The sequence below is a fragment of the Neoarius graeffei genome, chromosome 6, assembly GCF_027579695.1.
Source record: "Neoarius graeffei isolate fNeoGra1 chromosome 6, fNeoGra1.pri, whole genome shotgun sequence".
Classification (NCBI taxonomy): domain Eukaryota; kingdom Metazoa; phylum Chordata; class Actinopteri; order Siluriformes; family Ariidae; genus Neoarius; species Neoarius graeffei.
This window is the reverse complement of record NC_083574.1, coordinates 45429646-45448097: the sequence shown is the minus strand read 5'-3', so window position 1 is coordinate 45448097 and position 18452 is coordinate 45429646. Positions and strand designations below refer to the sequence as shown.

Sequence of the window (18452 nt, the reverse complement as noted above, 5' to 3'; positions counted from 1 at the left end):
GACAAATCAGATTCCTCTCTGCAGGCTGCTGCGCTCTAGGCCTGTTTGTTTGCCCTTCAAATGACGTTATTAGATGTGCCATGAGAGAGAGCGGAGCAGATCTGTGGTAAACATAACGCAATTTCAGCAACGAGTCACGCCCGTCCAGTGAGTCAGCTTTCATATATGAAAAGGTTCAGAGAACTGCACTCTTGTGCACAATCACATAGAGGCACAGATGTGTGAACATGGTTGTACATGGTTGCACCCTTAGGCATGCCCATCAGTGAAATCTGTTTGAATGGCTTTCTTGTGCACACGTTGATTCTTAGGTGAGATTATAAGCTCTACATAAATACGAGTTAGTCAAGTCAAAGCACCATCACAAATTAGCAAAAACACACAGTTTGACTCACGGGTAAAGATCCAAACCTACAAAGAATAAAACTACCTTATCCTACACAAAGTTTAATGTGTTAACATTTCCTCATTAAATTGCCCTTACCCTTCATGCCATCTTAAATTCATTATTGCTGCATACGATTACCATTATTGTATTACCTCAGTTTTGTGAGATGACCCCTTTGGATGGAGTCAATGTACACTTCAGGAGGCAGAACTTCTCCAGAAAACAGCTACATACATGGTGTCATTTCTTTATGTTAAAAAAAAAGAAAAAAGAAAAAACATCCACAAAGCTCACAAGTCAGAATCCTGATGTATCCACAGAATCCACAGACATTGTGACTGAGAGCCAAGGGAGCAAATTTGGCCATACTCTCAGGTGGGAGTAATGCATGGATTAAAGCAAAAAAAAAAATCATCTGACTGAAAAAAAAAGCTCCATGTCATTGGCCCCTACCACGTCAGCGATGCGTCAAATTTTAAACGCCGTGTTGTCCATTATCTCCTCGGCCCCTACTTATAGTACATTTACATAATTTTAACAATGACTAAAGCTAAGGCAAGACTTTACCATTGTCATTACTGGCTATTCATGATGAAACATCAAGTTTTCAGCGCAAAGTGCAAATTTATTTCAACAATACTTTAGTAATGCATAACAGTGGTTAAGAGAAAAGTGCAAGTGCAGTCGAACTTGAACCATGCTTTCAAAAGAGTGGAACAGAAAGAAAAATAAGAAAATATGTTGAAATAAAGCCAGGAAACAAGAAAAGTAAAGTGAAAGTTCACTTTTTTTGCTTCTTCGCCAAAGGCATCTAGTTTGGCAACACCTGATGCCTGTTTTTGTTTCTTTTTCCTTGGCACAGCAGCAAGAGCTTGCCATTATCGCCCATTTCATTTCACCAAGCCCATCTCCACTTATTCTTTACCGTTTTGTCGATGTCTGATACATCTGTGCCTTCATTTAAAAGAAGCGCGTCCATGCTGGCAAAACCGAGAGTAATTTGACGCGCTCTAGTGATGGAAATCGAAGGGCCTATGTCAGGTGAAATATGGCCTTATACGCAGTACTCGAGTTGAGGGGGGATGTGGGGGGAGGCATCCCCCTTCTGAAATAAAAATCTCAAATCATCCCCCTTAAAAAACGGCCATCCCCCCATCACATCCCTTGGGCCATTTTACCAATTAATGTGGAAATTAGCCTACTATTATTTTAACAAATATTACTACCATTTCAACATTAGAGGCTTTGCGCAGTGATAGCCTACATGTAGCCGGATAAAAAAAGACGCATATTTATTTATTTATTTATTCGGTTGCACCTCTCATTCACACCTACAGTACCAGTCAAAAGTTTGGAAATGCCTCTAATTCAGTGGTTTTTCATTATTTAAAAATTTTCTGAATTGTAGATTAATACTAAAGTCATCGACTTTATGAAGAAATATCTATGGAATTATTTGGTAAACAAAAAAAGTGTTAATCAAACCAGAATATATGTTTTATATTTTAGATTCTTCAAAGTAGGCACCTTTTGCTTAGATGACAGCTTTGCACATCTCGGCATTTTCTCAGTCAGCTTTACGAGGTAGTCACCTGGAATGGCTTTCAGTTTACAGCTGTGCCTCGTCAAGAGTTAATTTCATGAATTTCTTGACCTCTTAGGTGGGGTTTACATTAGACCGTATCAGCGGATCATCAGATTAACGTTTTTAAAACGATTAGTGTGCACACAGCAACACCAATACATGATTCGCATGCACATAGCAACGCCAATACACAGATACGCTCGGCTCCGCAGGCATCCTGCGCTCCAAATCACTCCGCCCTGAACAGCGAGTGCCCTCTGGAGGGTGCGCACTCCGGCCCTGCGCAGCTCACAGAGCGCGCGAGTGAAGTGCACAAGCAGTGATTTGGGACTGAGCCGCTGTGTGTGTGATCCCAGTGCATATCGGGTATGCGCGTCACTTACCACTTGCAAGTGGAAGGATGGCAAGCCTAAAGACAATCATAACTACACAATGGGCAGTATTTGCATCAGTATTTGCAGTATTTTCATACTTTTATACTCTTTCATGAAAGGTGATGCAAGGCGGAAGTCCGCGCCGTTTTTCAGCAGTCGCGTCACATGACCAACGCCAGCGAATCAGGAAGGTGGATGTCACAGTGACGTTGTCCAATGACGACGCCAGCTAGAGCTCAGCACAGCGTATCCGCGTATTCTCAATGTTTACACAGCACCGGAGCTGACACGATCTGGATTGAATACGTGGACGCTGGCGGATTCCCGTTTCCCGGCATTTCCAGGCGTTTTAATGTAAACGGACAGTGCATCCGTGAAGAAAACGAGACAGATACGGTCTAATGTAAACTTGGCCTTAATGTGTTTGAGACCATCAGTTGTGTTGTGAAGAGGTAGAGTTGGTATACAGTGAATGGCCCTATTTGAGTACTGTTCCAATCCATATTATGCCAAGAACTACTCACACTGCAAAAAATAAAAATCTTAGGAAGTTTATTTGTCTATTTTCAAGTCAAAACATCGAGCCACCCTTATTATAAGACATAATTGCCCAACAAGCAAAACCTCATTTAGCTAGAAAGGCTAGTTTTTAGACAGCCCATCTTGAAAATCTTGTATAGACAAAATGTCTTGAAAAAGTCTTATTTGGAGCACCTTTGAAAATAAAACAAGTTTTTTTTTTAAACAAGTAAGTACATTTTGGACATTTGTCAAATGCGGTTCATCTTGTTTCAAGAAAAAAAAAACAAAGTATGCTTGTTTTGGGAATTAATGAACTTTACTGAAATCTTTGAATCTTTCATTACAATTCAACTCCACCTTACAGATCCTAAGTTTACTGCGACTGCTTTCTCAGTCATTCAGAGTGAGGGCCTTCTAGATGCTGTACAGACTCTAGACCAGACAAGTGCCTTCAAAAAGGCTATGAGTGAGTGGAGGGCGTTTTAGTGACGTCTTTTTGGAATGCTGTGAGTTAAGTTCAGTGGTTTTTTGTTTTTTTTTGTTTGTTTGAGGTTTTTTGTGCCTGATCTTGTAAACCCCTCATACACATGAATAGTCAGTGCCCCCAAAATGCACTGTTGCTTTGGCGTTGTGTAAGCACTGTAAGTCAAAATGCATAGACTTTTTTTTTTTGGTGCCTGAGGTCCTGGGGAAGTGGAATCTTAAGAGATGTTTTAATGTTTGAATGTTGAATTGGGAAAAAAAAAAAAAAAAAAAACTTGTTTCAATGCTACATGTGTCGTCAACTTGATTCAAGATGGTCTCTGGTCTCATATCTAGAGTATTTTACTAATTACAGGTCACAAAAGGAGAATCTTTTAAGCTAGCAATGCTTAGTTGTAGAATTTAACAATCCTAATATTAGTATATTTATCTTAAATTCAGTTTTTACTGCTAAGACTTTGTCATGAATTTAAGTGAAATACCCTTAAAATGAAATAAATAAAAATGACTTGAATGGCTAAATGTAAGAAGTACGATCTTGTTATAAGAACTATTTTGATTATTTTGAGTGAATCAGATCTTGCATAATAAGTTCCCCAATCTTATTTTGGAATTATTTCATCTAAAAAAACAGGTTAGATTTTTCATCTTACTTTAAGAAATCTTACCAAGTCAAATTTGACTAGTTCCATTGGCAGATTTTTTTCACCTGATTCAAGCAAATAGCTTTGTTTTAATCTTTTATTTCTTATTTTTGAAAGGCCATTTTTTGCAGTGCAACTAAGTAAAGAAAAACGACAGTCCATCATTACTTTAAGAAATGAAGGTCAGTCAGTCTGAAAAAGTTTGGGATGAGTTGGACCGCAGAGTGAAGGCAAAGCAGCCAACGAGTGCTCAGCACCTCTGGGAACTCCTTCGAGACTGTTGGAAAACCATTTCGAGTGATGACCTCATGAAGCTGATTGAGAGAATGTCAAGAGTGTGCAAAGCTCTAATCAAAGCAAAAGGTGCCTACTTTAAGAATCTAAAATCTAAAACATATTTTGGTTTGATTAACATTTTAAAGTTTAGTAAATTATTCCTTATGTGTTGCTGCATAGTCTGGATGACTTCAGTATTCATTTACAATGTAGGAAAAAAATTTAAAAATAAAAACATCGAATTTGAAGGTGTTTCCAAACTTTTGACTGGTACTGTATACGGAGGTTTCAGTCACTGAAAACAGCTACTTTCGCAAACTCTGAGTGGAGATTTCTGAAAACTCCATCTTCAGACACGCGTGTAAATCGGGAAAACGAAGCGACAGTGGGCGAGAGGGCGAGCGCGAATATAATGAGTCATAGGTGTGAATCTTTCACCGAATGCCAATTGTCCCGGTTCTTCATGAAATCGCACGTGCATGCACAAATTCATTAGGTTAACTTTCAAATAACTGTCCTTGTGCACTTGCGACACCGGAGCCACTTTCCTGAAGTTTGAGCTTCGGAGTACTGGCTTCCACTGTTTTCTGACCTTTTGTGCGGAGCGCCACGGCTCACCCCGAGGCGCAGGGCTGGCCCGCCCTGGCAGCGCTGGTTCGTTGGGGAGAGGGCAGAGGTCGCTGGCTGCCAAGTTTGGGGAGGCTGGGACCTCCCCTGGCCGAGTTACGAGCGTGCAAAGTCGGTCTGGAGCCGCCGATAGAAATGAAACTCAAGCCGAGCACCGCGGCTCGCTGCCTACGCCGAGCCTCCCTGGGACTAGACAGTAGCGGAGGCTGTATTTATTTATTTATATCTAGCACAACAACTTATTCCTTTACATATACTCAAACACAGCACAAGAAAGGGTTCAACAACAGGCAATCACAGCAGCTTGGTGAAGTTCTAAATCACATCGGTGTCAGACCTATGGGCCTACCCCCCCCTTTTTTTTTCTTCCTCGGATCTGCATCACTCTCATTATTGACCTTTAGCGCTCCCAGTTGACGGAAATCCGTCGTAGCGACGGAAAACTTTAATCCATGGTAATGGCATACTGTTTCTTCCTTGTCAATCACAGTAACTGTGAGCTCATGTATGCAGAAGAGGTTGGATAGCACTGTCTTTCCACTGTTCCTTTGCCCTGTGATGCAGAATTAGCAACAGTTCAAAACAATAACTCTGGATGGCTTCACCAGCTTTGGAGGAAGTACATGGTACCCTTCACCCTGCCTGGCTGGGAGTTGTGCGATAGTGGAAAGCTGGCTGGTGGATAGGAGTTAGCAGGTGAACAAATTGGGGTGTGACGGGAGAAGTGTAGCCCCAAGTTCATACTATTAAAGGTAGACTGCCTTTCAGATTTTTCAAGTGTATATCATAAAAAGAATTTTCCCCGACATCCAATTATTTTTGTTTAGTGGACCAAAAGCTACTGAATTTGAATCACAGACTTCCAATTTTATTAGTTTTTTTTAATAGAACAATTAATGAATTTAGAGCCACATGGCCCTAAATTCTCTGCTCTTTTTTCTTGCTTCACCATGACGCAATACAAGATACTACATCATGAATCACGTAATGGGCCTTCCCTGTTCGGCCAAGGCATTGTGGGATACAAATTTGAAACAGGAGAGAAAAATGGAGGATGTGAATGAAACGTGAAAGACCGACTACAGTAACGGAAAGTGAGAAGAAAAGACGTTATGTTGCGAAGGAAAGGAAACACAGGACCAAACTAATAAATATCAGCGGTCAGCGAGCACCTCGGTGTGATCAGCTGCTCGTTTAGTGACAGAATGATGGAACTGTCAGTGCATGGTCAAGGTAAACCTGTAGATGCCAGTAATGCAACACTGTGGATGCCAGCTGCCGTATAACCCAAAAGAAGAAGGTAAACCTGTGCATGCGCACACGGACTTCCTCTGTCTGTTTGACTGCACGAAGCGAGCGATTTCATGCACATTATTTGCCAGGGAATCCCCTCAAATTAAATAACTTCCCAGACACAGAATGGCCTGGGGTTGTTTAGTTGGTTTATTTATTTAAAAGATATTATGGCGGCACGGTGGTGTAGTGGTTAGCGCTGTCGCCTCACAGCAAGAAGGTCCAGGTTCGAGCCCTGTGGCCGGCGAGGGCCTTTCTGTGCGGAGTTTGCATGTTCTCCCCGTGTCCGTGTGGGTTTCCTCCGGGTGCTCCGGTTTCCCCCACAGTCCAAAGACATGCAGGTTAGGTTAACTGGTGACTCTAAATTGACCGTAGGTGTGAATGTGAGTGTGAATGGTTGTCTGTGTCTATGTGTCAGCCCTGTGATGACCTGGCGACTTGTCCAGGGTGTACCCCGCCTTTCACCCGTAGTCAGCTGGGATAGGCTCCAGCTCGCCTGCGACCCTGTAGAACAGGATAAAGCGGCTACAGATGAGATGAGAGATATTATAGAAATAAAAATGACCAAATTTCAGAGGGAACTATATTTCACCAATTTTATGAAATCGAAAGGCCATCTAGTTTTAAGTTATAAGTTCCTTGTATTCCCTTGTGGGTGTTTAGCAACCGCAGGAACTAAAGGGGATTATTCAAGCCAGTCATTTGCATTTGTCACTTTACCATTTCATACGCTATGCTCAATTTGCATATAATTGAGAAAATGTCAATTGAAATGTCACTTGTTACATTGTCCGTCTGTCACTTACAGCTGTTGCTGAAATTGTGGCTCTAGGTCATGTACATTCAGAGAAATAAATCACATTTGTTTTAAAAACACACACATTATATATCATTAAATCCGGGCTGTATGTGATAAAACTAGTGTGCAAATCAAAGTTCAAAAAGTACATCATGTTATGTATATCAATACCATAGTCACTATTAAGAACAAGTGCATTCCTATTTTAAAATCCCCTCCTGGACAGTTCAGCTAGTGGCCACTTGTGTGACTTACTGTAGGTGTTACACACTTCCAAACCATAAGTGCAAGTTGACAAGGTCATCTGAAAAACAGTACGGAGCTGCAGCACAAGACTGGTGCAGAACTATTAATAATACACCCATTATCATCTTCTCAGATGCAGATTTCTGTTCTTTAAACAAGTAAAGTGAGAAGACATCCCATCTTCCATTAGTGCCACTATGCAAGGCTTCGAGTCAAAACAATGCAGAGGCGCTAGAGCTCAAAACAGTTAAATGTGCCATCAGCTGCACCCAGAGGAGGTGAAGACAAGGAGAGACACCCATGAGCAAGTAGAGATACACAGCAGTTACAGTCTGCAACTCGCATCTCTTTTCAGTCAAGCACAAGTCTAGTTTGTGTTTTGTCCCTGGTTCATTTCCAGTCCAAAAAATAAAAATAAAATAAAATAAAAAAACCCAACCACCCCAATTTGGATAGAGAAATGACTTCTAAGCACTTATAGGATAATATCCACTTTAAACATCAGGGCAACTGACAACACTTTCAAAATTCTGCCCCAACCACTGTTTTGCATTTGCTTACGTGGCTCATTTCCCCCCCAGGACCTGAAGATGGATCAAGGCTTCACACTGCATCATGCTCGAGGACAAAATTTTCTAAAGTGCAGTGCTATCAGAAATTGTTTGCAGGTCTAAGTGAAATAAATACATATAAATACACTGGGGCCAAAATAAGTCATAAATAAGTCATGTCTTAATACGTGCCCAATTTACCTCTGGTTATTATGTCTTGATTAATCTGCTGGCAGTATTTCTGAAGCGTTTTTGCCAGATCAATCTTTAAAAGTGACTACAGAGGCAATGAGATTTGCATCCCCTTTCCAATGCCTGCTATTATTCTTGCCTTCAAAAATCTGCCCATTATGTATGGCCCTGTAGGCTATTCGTGATATCTACCAACCAGTGAAATAGTCTCTGTTTAGACATCAGAGCTTCTTGTGTCTTCCATCCATGGCAGATAAACAGTTCATTTGATGGCCATGAGAAGAGGACACAGACACCACAAGCCATCCTCAGGCTCTGGAAAAAATGAGCCCCTTCTTGGTTCCCTTTCATGGAACACTGCAACGTTAACCAATTGATTGTTTAACAAAAGTAAGTAAATCCCAGATGCAAGCACAAAGTCACTCTGGCCACCAACGCATGCAAGGCGAGCTTATCACCAATGCATGTAGTCCTCCCACTCTTTTTTTTTTTTGCTGAAGTGACTGCTAGCAAAAAGGCAGTCCTCAGAGAGACCCATTTTAATTCAGCATCACATAGGGGAGATCTTGAGGTACTTCAATACAAGGGTGAGATTGCACTCCAGGCTCTTGGGGAAGCTTGGCAGATGAAAGCACGCTGCTCCCTTCAGAAAGCCTGTGACAACATGGTGAGCTCCCAGAGACACACAATCAATGGTGCTATGAAATGGAGCAATGGCCACCACCTACACCTTCAGTGTGTGGACTGCCTGCTGTCTAGCAGTCTCAGTCAGAAGACTAGTACTCTAGGAACTGGGCAGTGCATTAGATCCAGATACACACAATTTGCTGAACAGTTTCCACCTGAGAATTTACAAGGCCATGTGTTAGAGGTTCTTGCATAGGTCCTCAACCTACTCTTCACTCTGGAGGGCCAGACCCACAGATCTGAGTAACCTGGCCAAGAATGCTAAATCTTATTCTTTCATAGGGAAATTGATCTATTTGAGGAGAAACCTGCTCAGACATTCTGCTCACTAGTAAAAGCAGCAGGTCTTAGGGGTCTCTGTGGTCTGTTCACTAAATATCCTGGACAACGTGGGCAAGATTTGTGATACAGGTGTAAATATATGGAGTAGACAGAGAGGTCGGGGTGGGCCAGTGCAGCCCGACCTAGGGGATTCTACAGTTCTACCCAGGCTTGTAGTACTTGATTAAGTCCAGGACCCGGACTCGAGTCCGACTTGTGCCCTAATTTTAAGGACTCGTGACTTCACTTAGTTAAAGTTAAAGTCCTTCCCGCGCCGTGTGATGCATCAGGCGGTGCCGATCTCCGTTTCCGCAGCCCTCGGTCTCTCGCCTATTACATAGCTAGGGTTACAGTGGTGGGCTAGTCCTCTGGTAACCACGAGAGTTTAACTCCCCACTCGCATCTATATTGCCTTGCCAGATGGTAGTAGGTACCATTTTTATGATGGTCTTTGGTATGACACAACCATGACTAGAATTCACAATCTCCCAACCGAGAGGCGGACACGCTACCACTAGGCCACTAGCCGATTGACGTCACTTAGACTTGAGCACTAATGACTCGGACTTGTGCATTGGGCTCGTAAATTGGAGACAAGGAGTTGGATTTTTTTTCTTTATTTTTTGTAACCTGCCATAATTTGACATAAGATATTTATATCTACATACATTTTTTTAATTAATTTCGTGCAAGAGAATGCACATTCACCTATTCACACATCATGTTCAGAAACAAACGTTAATAGCGCTAAAATGCCTGGAGAGAAGCCCCGAGGATTGTCCACTTTGCTTATACAGACTTCTCATGCAGTAGGAAAAAATACACTGCTATGTGTTCCATATGTAGAAGAACTATCGAGGAGATGACGGGGACAACCTCAAACTTCAATCGTCATTTGGCAAGACTCCACCCAGAGAAGTAAGTGACACGCTGTGTTCATTGCTTTGTTGATAGCAGGGCTTGCTTGCTGACCGATGAACTAGCTAGTGTTAACCCTCTCTCATGTTATTTGCCCTATTGATAGTGGGCGGGGCTTGCTGAGCGATGAACAAGCTTTTTATCTGTAGCCTATTCACTAAAATGGGGCAGTCAAGCAGTAACATTAGTCCAACAGATCAGCAGTGATGCTTTCACATAAAGGCAGCAACAGCCACCATCAAATGGTGCAGTTGGAGTCTTGTTCTCGGACTCGACTCGGAATTTTCTTCAATGACTTGGACTTGATTCAGACTTGAGCACTGGGGACTCGAGACTGGACTTGGACTCAAGGTTTAGTGACTCGACTACAACACTGGCTCTACCAGAGACAGTGGAGGGATGGCATACCCCACAAGAGACCGGGAACCGAGTGCCACAATGAAGAAAAGAAGAGTTCACAGCTTGCTCACAGACAGCATGGGCGCGAGATAACAAGGCTAGTAATTTAACAAGGGAACCCAACTCAAGTGAGCCGAGAGCCATGAAGAGATGAAAGGATTTGATAGTAGCCTAATTGCCAAGATACCTCTAGTTCTGGCCTTAAGAGCTTTACAAAGCTCTCACGAAGACAAGGTGCACACAAAGCCTACTTTGTACCAGGCGAAGGGATGGATGGTGATATGACAACAGTAATATGTCAAATGCTAGGTCAGGATATCAGAGACGTTATAAGGGAGGAGACTTTCAGAATCCTGAAAAGAAAAGGAATTTATGGGAAAAGTCTGTAATGTCAAAGCTGGCAGTTGTATGCACATATTCTGCCCCTCTCCACAAAAAGCTAATCGTCTACCAAAGTGGGAAACTCATTATGCCAATTGCGTTGTTGTACGGCACGGTGGTGTAGTACTTAGTACTGTCGCCTCACAGCAAGAAGGTTCTGGGTTTGAGGCCAGCAGCCGACGGGGGGCCTTTCTGTGTAGAGTTTGCATGTTCTCCCCATGGGTTTCCCCCACAGTCCAAAGACATGCGGTTAGGTTAACATGAGGTGGCCTTGGGCTGAAGTGCCCTTGAGCAAGGCATCTAACCCCCACTGCTCCCTGGGTGCTGTCGCATAGCTGTCCACTGCTCTGCGTATGTGTGTGCATGCATGTCTTCACTGCTTCAGATGGGTTAAATGCAGGGGACGAATTTCACTGTGCTCGAGTGTACATGTGACAAATAAAGGCTTCTTCTTCTTGTTGCACTGACGCAAGCGCTCAGCTGTCATGCAGTTGCATTTGCAGTAGAAGTATAGTGACCTCGTAACAACCTTGCACATGCGGAGTAGAAATATAACTTTTGGGGATGTAACCTTACTCTGGGGTGAAGTCAGCAAACTTTTTAAGTGTTTTTTTTTTCTTTTAAATCAGATTTGACTGGAGATTTTATAATACATGCAGTTTTTATGTCCTGTTGGTCATGGAAAACGCAGTTATGGCTCTCTCTTCATTCATTTAGATAGGCACTTGGTCTTGTTAGCGCGAAATAACCACCCAGGCGCATTACCAAGATGGCTGCCGAGGAGCAAGATTTACCGATAAGGAATCTGAAGACATTACTAAAAGTTTTGGCATGCATAAATATGGACAACTTTCCAATGAATGTTCAGAGCATATTGTTTTCTGTGTTCTAATATACATCTGTGCATTAATATCTGTTAGTGATTTATACTAAAGGTGGGTTATGATTCCTTTGATTTAAAAAAAAATAAAAAAATCAGCTGAACGCAACACAAAAACAAACAGTAACGGAAATAAAATATTACAGACAAGGGAGGCTTTGAATAATAATAATAATAATAATCTGGGGCGGCATGGTGGTGAAGTGGTTAGCGCTGTCGCCTCACAGCAAGAAGGTCCGGGTTCGAGCCCTGTGGCCGGCGAGGGCCTTTCTGTGCGGAGTTTGCATGTTCTCCCTGTGTCCGCGTGGGTTTCCTCCGGGTGCTCCGGTTTCCCCCACAGTCCAAAGCAGGGGTGGCCAACCAGTTGGAGACCAAGAGCCACATTTTTTACTGTATTACCGCAAAGAGCCACATCATACACATGGGCACACGAACATCACCCATCCCTTCCTCTCTCTCTCTCTCTCTCTCACACACACACCTCTGCTCAGCCAGATTAATAGTAAATGTCACACACCAACATATTTACTCCTACAGTACTAAGACCACAGGCTGAGGCCAGTCATTTTTAACAATGAACATTGTGTGCACTTACTATGCATTCTGCTTAGTGGGACTCATGGCATTACCAAAAAAAAGCCACACCATACACATGACCGCACATGAACATCGCCCCCCCGCTCTCTCTCTCTCACAGACACACGCACCTCTGCTCAGCCAGATTAATAGTAAATGTCACACGCCAACATGAGAGAAATTTACTCCTTCAGTCAGTACTAATACCACAGGCCAGTCATTTACAGCAATCAATATTGTGTGCACTTACTATGCATGTTGCTTAGTGGGACTTCTGACATTCCTTGCCTTGAACAATCCTCTTCAAATCTGGCTTGTATTCCGTCGTTGCCACTCGAAGCAGTTCTTTCACATGGGTGTCAGTCAGAACAGAACGATGCTTTGACTTCACATGTTTCATGGTAGAGAACACAGACTCGCAGACGTATGTTGACCCAAACATTGACAGTATCTTAAGCGCAGCCCGTTTCACATTCGGGTATTTTTCCAATGGCACACTTTTCCAAAACTCAATGGTGCCTTCCCTCAAAACAGGTTTCAGTTGGTCTTCCTCACGAAGATCGATCATCTCCAACTCAGCCGCAGCCTCATCTGTGACAAGCAGGGCTTTCAAACAGTCCATCTCCGCATTGAATGGGTCGACGAGGAACGTAACCTGTGGCCTTTTCAGTTGTATATCACGGAACCGGGTTACAAAGCTTACGTGCAGGTTTTCAATTAGTGTTGCATATCTGGCTCCTTGCTTATTCAGGGAGGCGGGAAGCTTTGAAATGAGCTAATGACAACTGACATATAAGGCAGAATGGCTTGCCATTACGTTCAACAAAAAAGTATAAACTCTCCCACTCTGTTAAAAATGTCCTATGTTCGTCTTCATATTTTCGTTTTGCTGTGCATTTTTTCATTGCCATTTTGAGAGGCTACTTGACACAAGATACACCTTGCCCAAAAACTTAGCGATTATCTCACGCACATGCGCATTTGACATGACCTGAAAATACCGTAATATACCCAAGCAAAGCGAAGATGCATTTGACGAAAATACCATACTGAACTCAAGCAAAGCGCACACGCACATAAAAAAAAAAAACCACAAACACAAACTTCGATATGAACGTAAGAGCTGCATGACACCGGGCAAAGAGCCGCATACGGCTCGCGAGCCGCGGGTTGGCCACCCAAGGTCCAAAGACATGCAGGTTAGGTTAACTGGTGACTCTAAATTGACCGTAGGTGTGAGTGTGAATGGTTGTCTGATACCCCTTTTCCACCAAATCAGTTCCAGGGCTGGTTCGGAGCCAGTGCTGGTGCTGGTTCACAACAAGTTCAACTTGCGAGCCAGCTGAGAACCAGTTTGCTTTTCCATAGCTCGCGTTGCTAAGGGGAGCCGCTGTATACGTCAGTTACGTCGCTGTATACGTCAGTTACGTCGCTACGTTTGCATAAACCTTGGCGTGAATATCGAAGCAAAAACAACACGGAAGAAGCAGCAGCAACAACAACAATAATAATGGATGACTTCACGTTTGTACAGCTGCTGCTTCTTGTCGCTTAAAAATGGCAATCTTTCCCGGTTTTGTTATTGTTGTTGGTCTTAACAACTAGGTGACCGCTGACGTAAGCGGTTCTTTCCTCTGGCCCAGCAGAGAGTTGGTGCTAGCCTGGAACCGTTTTTTCTGGCCCCAGAGCCAGTTCTTTGTCAGTGGAAACAGAAAACCCGGTTCCAAACTAAGCACTGGCCCCGAACCAGCCCTGGAACTGCTTTGGTGGAAAAGGGGCATGTGTCTATGTGTCAGCCCTGTGATGACCTGGCGACTTGTCCAGGGTGTACCCCGCCTTTCGCCTGTAGTCAGCTGGGATAGGCTCCAGCTTGCCTGCGACCCTGTAGAACAGGATAAAGCGGCTACAGATAATGAGATGAGATAATAATCTGTGAGCGGGCTTGAGGAAAGACAGTGTCTATGGATATGCCTATAGATGCTTTGATATTCGGGATTTAATATACAATGTCAAAATGTTTGCCCACCAAAATTCTGAACTTTTTTTTTTTTTAACATAGGCAAAACATCAAACAGTTTTATCTTTGCCTCAGTGCACAAATTTTATCATCTCTGAGAAAGACACCATGTGATGCACAATTCACTGTTGGGTCTGAAGTGCCTTTAAATCATTTCACACTTGCTTTGAAGACTTTTTCTCGCTGTCAATTATAAGTTTAAACCCCTCTATTGACCATGCACATCTTAATCGTCCTTCAATCAAGTTTTTAATGGAGCTTTTAAGCATATTATTAAGTGTGATTCAGTTTGAATGTCAGACTATGATTAAGGCATTGAAATTAAATCACACTGTAATCATGGAAAAATGCTGAGAGGCTCATTCTCTTATGAAATGAGAACAAGAACTGATGGCTAAGAACCAGAACAAAGGACATTCTGCCTGACTCTTCAACCCTTAGAAGTGAAATTGCAGAGCACATTCAATTTCTCTACTTTCTCCAAACCATCACCAACTGAACAGACTATTATAAAGTGCTATCAAAAACCGACTCGTGAGACAAGATGACATTTTTGAGTGTTAAACCAGTCCTAACTAATAAAGCAGTGCAGATTTCAGAGCAGAATGTTGACACAGCATGTTATGAACCAATAATAAATCCCTGCCTGATCCTCAGCAATCTGGAAGGAGGCTGAATAACATCTGGAGGCAAGATAAAATATGAGCCATGCTGAGTAAGGAATCCTTAACTGATCATCAATTTGGTTTTTAATGCCAGGGCAAACTTCACACTCCGAAACAGTTTGATTACTTTAGTTCAACAGTGAGTAGATCTTCATATTTGGCTGCGAGGTCCAGTAGCAGAGATGATGCAAAAAATGTTTAGGCATTGAAAGGTTCTCAGAACTTGTACAACTTGAACTCCTACAAAGACCAGAGTCTCTCCTCTTCGACTGTTTCTAGTCAAGCTTTTACATTCCTGATGACCTAGCTAAAATACTGATAATTTGTTCACCTTGGCATCAGGCCCCAGGGTTTTTTCTAAAAAAATTTTTTAGTATGAGGGCGCTCACCATGGCGAGGGAGCGAATCGGGGGGGGGTGTTGTCCTTCCCCCCCTTCCGCCGTGCGAAGACTATGAAAAATTGAGGCTACAATGGGACATTCTGAGGCTATCTGAGAGGGAAATTGTAACAAATTGTCTGTCAACATTGAAAAAGAAAGAAGTAATCTTCTTCTGCCCTGGACAATCTTTGGCTTTCTTCCATTCCGTGCCGCTGGATGACATCTTTAAATGCCCAAGTGTCAACAAAAACAACTCGCGAACTACTTCTGTCAAAAGCTCCCGCGCCGGTGGGTGAAAGGTCATTCAGTCTCGAGAAATCTCGCTCTACAAGTCAGCTGACCTTGTATGTAACCCAGGGCTTTTCAAAGTGTGGGGCGCGCCCCCCCCCGGGGGGCGCCAGAGTTCTTCAGGGGGGGCGCAACGTGAGGAGCCTTTACCAGAGACAAAATGGATCGCTTTTTAGTACCTAAAGCTACAGTGAGTGAGGAGACAGAGTTTGGGCCAAGCAAAAAAACCCAGAGCCTCCAGGATGTTGCGATTTGCAACTTCAGCGCAAATTCAACCAATCCCCGCGAATTCAGGGCGGTGTTACAATTATATCCAATCATCGCAACTTTCCCGCAAATTTGACCAATCGTTGGCGTCGTCTTGAGGTGACGTCGACAAACTACCTTCCGCCTTACTTCCGTGTTTAAGTTCAAGAGAAGCAGCATGTGCGCAGTGTTGCCAGATTGGTTTTAAGTGCATTTTGGCGGGTTTTGAACATATTTTGGATTGGAAAACGTCAGCAGTATCTGGCAACATTGCATGATGTGCGAGTGTGTTATGTTTACAGTGAAGCACTGTGTGCACTTTATTTTTTATTTTTTATTTATACAAGAAAGTAATGGATGCCAACATTTTTGCCAAAATGGTATTTTATTTTCCATTGTTTAGGCAGCTTCAGCATTATACTGTGAGATTCTGTTCAAATTGTTTTTTTTTTTCCTATGAAGCCTGAGCCATTTATTTTATTAGTTTATAATTATTGTTTAATTTAGTCTTCAGGAGAGACTGCCTGCACACAGTACTAGTATTAAGTTTTTTTTTCTTGCATGAAAGCTGAGGCATTTATATTATATTTGAAGATAACTTCATGTTGTGCTGTGAGGTTCTCTGCACTTTAACTTTTGAACCAACAGGTGCATTTGGATAAGTAAAGCCTATTTTTCTGCATTTTTGTAGTCCTGCTAATCTTTTATATTGGTAAAGTTGTTTATAGGACCATTTCTCAGTGTCTTTGTTTTTTAATCAATAGTTTTTCAGTAATAACTTAATATTTAACATATCACTCAATTTTAATCACAGAAAGAGAAAATCGCAACAATTTCTCGCAACTTTCACTTCCTCCCGCAATGTAATCGCAACAAAAACCTAAAAAACACCGCAACTTTCGTCGCAAATTTTTTTGGAAAACCCCCCGCAACATCAGACATTTTAGCCCACAACAATCACAAAAAAGGCCCGCGAAATCCTGGGGGGACTGGAAAAAGAAGGAAGTATGACCACGATTATTTAAAGTTTGGATTTTCATGGACTGGATCTGAAGATGCTCCACTGCCACAGTGTGTTGTCTGCCAAGAGGTGCTAGCTAACGATGCTATGAGATGTTTAAAATGTGTAAAACAAGATGTTTTAAAAAGCACAGATGTTTAAAATGTGAAAAAAAAAAAAAAAAAAAATGTGTACAACAACCATTTTTTAAAAATACGAATGGAACATTAAGTATAGCAACAACAAAAATTGTGGGGGGGGGGCGCTGTTGTTTTATTTGCTCTCTGAGGGGGGGCTGACTCTCCCACACTTTGAAAACCCCTGATGTAACCCATGTCAAATCTCGTGAGAGCAGCCGCGACAAGTAAACAACTAAACATGGCGCCTCAGTCTGGAAAACGCCAACTCAGATTGTTTTTGCACCGTCTGGCGGTGTATCTACTATGATTGGAATATTTTTGGAATAATTATAACGTATTTGATGATCAGACACATTGTCATGTGGTGTTGCTGGGATGTTTTCACGGAGAAAAGATCGTTTTGAGAAAGATTGCATGTTGTGCAGTAGCATATAAGTGCATGGCCTAAGTGTGACTTGGGGTTCAATCGGCATTTCGGTAAGGGGGCGCGCGCCAAGAGTAAGAGGGTGCAGCGCCCCTGTTCCCCGGTTTAGACGAAAGCCTGAGGCCCCGTTCACACCTGGCATTAACACGTGGACAGTGCAGCATATAGGTGTGAACGGGGTCTCGCGTGTCTCGGAGACAGGTTGTAACCCGGTTTCTCAAACCACCTTCTGGGACGCATAACATTTGTAGTGTGAATACAAAACCAATGAAGACATGCCTGATCGACTAAGTCATTTCAAAAAAAAAAAAAAAAAGTAGTCATTATGAAACTGTTTGGAAATAACGCTGAACAGTAGAGCTCTCCACTGCTACATTAATGGATAAATGCAACATCCATGGCTTCAACACCAGCTTAACAACATGACTTAACACTCTCAGGTCACCGACCCCCCACAGGGGACTTTTAGTGAACACACATCTAAAGCTCCACGAGTTTTTGTGCTAGAAACATTCAAGTAACACTACTAGAAACCTTGAATCTTCTAGTTTTCAAATATATACATCTTTAAAACAAACTTTATCTTTAGCACTTTGTAAAGAGAGTAAAAACAAATCTTACGAATTTCAGTACTTCAGCCAGCTGCAGCCTCTTAACGACACACCCATCAGCTATTCACATGTTAAGCGCATGGAGCATCAGTGTCGTCATTCGCTCATCGTGTAGCAAGGGGAGGTGAGAACACGCCCCATTTCACCGGTATAAACAAGTGCACATGTTCACTTGTTTCCATACCAACTGAGAAACTTTTGCCGCTTTTCCACTACCAACGCGGCTGAGTTGGGCTGAGCCGTGCCGTGCTGAGTTGGGCTGAGTGGGGCTGTTGGAGTTGCATTTCGACTACAACCGCGCTGAACCGTGCTGGCTGGAAGTGGGTGGACACATTGGGTGGAGTTAGCGCAAGTGGGTGGACATCACGTGATGTCGTTAGGCGGCGCAAACAGTGACATCAGTGACCTTTTAAGCGGTAGTCTCACGACCCGGATAGTAAATAATAAACATGGAGGACATGGAGTCGTTAGTGTTGCTGGTCTTGGTGCTGTGGCTTGTTGTCACCGACAACACCAACAGATACTGGCAAGAGCGTATA

At 42.7% G+C, this 18452-nt stretch overlaps 1 protein-coding gene across 1 annotated transcript in view; it reads right to left on the bottom strand.

Moving 5' to 3' along the window:
- mlycd (malonyl-CoA decarboxylase) overlaps positions 1 to 18452 on the bottom strand; it is a 66670-nt gene that overhangs the window by 30231 nt on the left and 17987 nt on the right. The window lies entirely within an intron of this gene.